This window comes from Neophocaena asiaeorientalis, unplaced genomic scaffold, assembly GCF_003031525.2.
Source record: "Neophocaena asiaeorientalis asiaeorientalis breed wild unplaced genomic scaffold, Neophocaena_asiaeorientalis_V1.1 scaffold573, whole genome shotgun sequence".
NCBI classification, from domain to species: Eukaryota; Metazoa; Chordata; class Mammalia; order Artiodactyla; family Phocoenidae; genus Neophocaena; species Neophocaena asiaeorientalis.
The window spans coordinates 846,286-848,684 of NW_020172453.1; the positions used below are offsets into that span (position 1 = coordinate 846,286).

General features: G+C 36.1%; 1 pseudogene; it reads left to right on the forward strand.

Annotated features, from left to right (window-relative positions):
- The first annotated feature begins 326 nt into the window (after positions 1–326).
- On the forward strand, positions 327–840 carry LOC112394754 (oligosaccharyltransferase complex subunit OSTC pseudogene; annotated as a pseudogene).
- Positions 841–2,399: the final 1,559 nt, after the last annotated feature.

The window sequence follows — 2,399 nt, forward strand, 5'->3', positions numbered from 1 at the left end:
TGGTGATAAGGGAGTTTCATCTATAAGGGACAGAAGAATCTAAACAGGTGAAGAGGAGGCCAGGGTAGGTTGATGAACCCACACTAACTTTTGTATCAGATTCTTTAGAAATTGAAGTAAGCATCATATTAAAAGTGTTAGGATTACTAGGAAAACAGAAGTAGATTTATTTAAAAGCCTTTGTTAATGAGAAAAATGTCATTACACGAAGAGTTTGGACTTTCTCTGCCTTTCTGCAAAACAAGGAAATTGGTTTAAAAATGAATTCATGCCTGTTCCCGGATGGCGTGTGGGGCTGTCGGCTGACAGCTGACCCTACCGCCACCAACATGGAGAGTTTGTACGGAGTCCTGTTCTTAGTGCTCAAATGTCCCATCCTGAAGCTGAAGAAGCCGCCCTGGGTGCACATGCTGTCGGCCATGACAGTGTATGCTCTGGTGGTGGTGTCTTACTTCCTCATCACTGGAGGAATCATTTATGATGTTATTGTCAAAACTCCAAGTGTCAGCTCCATGACTGATGAATGTGGGTATCAGAGACCAGTAGCTTTCTTGGCCTGCAGAGTAAATGGACAATATATTATGGAAGGACTCACATCCAGCTTCCTGTTTACAATGGGAGGTGTAAGGTTCATAATCCTGGACTGATCCAATGCACCAAACATTCCCAAACTCAATAGATTTCTCCTTCTATTCATTGGATTCATCTGTGTCCTATTGAGTTTTTTCATGGAGTATTCATGAGAATGAAACTGCCGGGCTATCTGATGGTTTAGAGTGCCTTTTGAGAAGAAGTCGGTGGATACTGAATTTGCTCCTGTTAATGAAGTTTTCAAGGCTGTACCAGTCCTCTGATACGAAATATGGAAAAGGATGAAAAGCAGCAGAAAAGAAACATCTAGTGAAAACGTAGGAAGCGTATTATAGCTTGGACTAGAATGTCTTCTTGGTATCAAAGAGACAAGCTTATCAGTATTTTTCCCTGCTGTCCTATACTGACATACCAACGATGTTAAGTGGCATTTTCTTCTTTTTTTTATTTCTTAAAGAAAGTATACTTCATTTCTACAACTATTATATTGAGTAAAGTGATTATTTTTTACAAACCCCTTAAGAAAGTGAATTCATGCTGCTTTGAGGGCCTGGAATCTGCCTGAATATGAATTACTACAAACACAAAAAAGAATTTTAAATGAAACCCTAAATATTTGATAATGGGAATGCTTAATTTATTCTTGGAGTAAGCATGACAAACCTCTGAATAAAAGGGAAAGGGAAGTTATTCTTTATATATAGAATGCTTTTCTGTTTCTTTTAAATTTTAAAAAATCAGTATTTTTTAAAAAGAATATTACTGGAGAGAGTTTTCTCCCACTTTGGTGCCCTTGAACTTGCCTCTGTGACCCACAACGTAGGGCCAAGAGGTTTGACCTGGGGAGGACATCATTCAATAGGCATGAGAATCAATGGTTGGGTAAGAGCTTTTTGTCTGATGAGAGGCTTAAAATTGGGACTAGAGATTCTATCCTGTGTGGATTTTTTGGGGATACATGTTTAGTTCTCTTAACTTGACTTTTCTATGTATATGAATTAGGGTGTGTATGTTTTTCCTGAAAGAAAACTTATGCTTAAAATAGTTTACTAAAACAAAAATTTAATGAATTATGAAATATTTTTCTAGCCTGAGAAGACATAAATACTTCTAATAATGATTTTGCAAAGCTGAGCATAACTGGTTTATAGAATGTGTTCTGTGTTTTTGTTTATTTTTAGAGTACATTGAAATTGGATGTTCATTGTGGAGCGAAGCAGGAAATTTTGGTGGTCCCAGTTTGTTGGAAAGGCCCAGGTGGTTGAGGCCCAGTTCTGCTGTTCACAAACTATATGATCTTGGGCTAGTTACTTAATATCTCTTAATTTCAGTTTCCTCATGTGTGTGTTGTGAATAGTAATATTGAGAAAAATTATGTCTTTTCCCCATAGCATGTTATGTTGTTTGTAAATTACTAGACTGAATGAGCTGTAGACTTAATCCAGTTTCTCCACAAAAATTTCATGTGCAAATAACCTTTTTTTTAAGGAAATTACTCTTAATGCACCCAGTTCTTTACAATGAGTAATTTTTGGAATTAAGATAATTTTACTCATGCAGAAGATAAAAAATAAAACTTCCTTCAAGCCAACACATTAAAAAAAAACAAAACAAAACTGTACTGACTCCTCAGTACTAAGGAATCACAGGAGGAGGTATAATATTTTTATCTCTAATGCAAATGTTGATTACATAGTAAGAAATAACTGTTGTTTGTTAATAGATTTGCCTGAGAATGTTGCTTAAATTACATAATATTATCTTTTAACTGCTCCTGCAAATAGTGGCAATGCTCCCTCTTTGTGTAC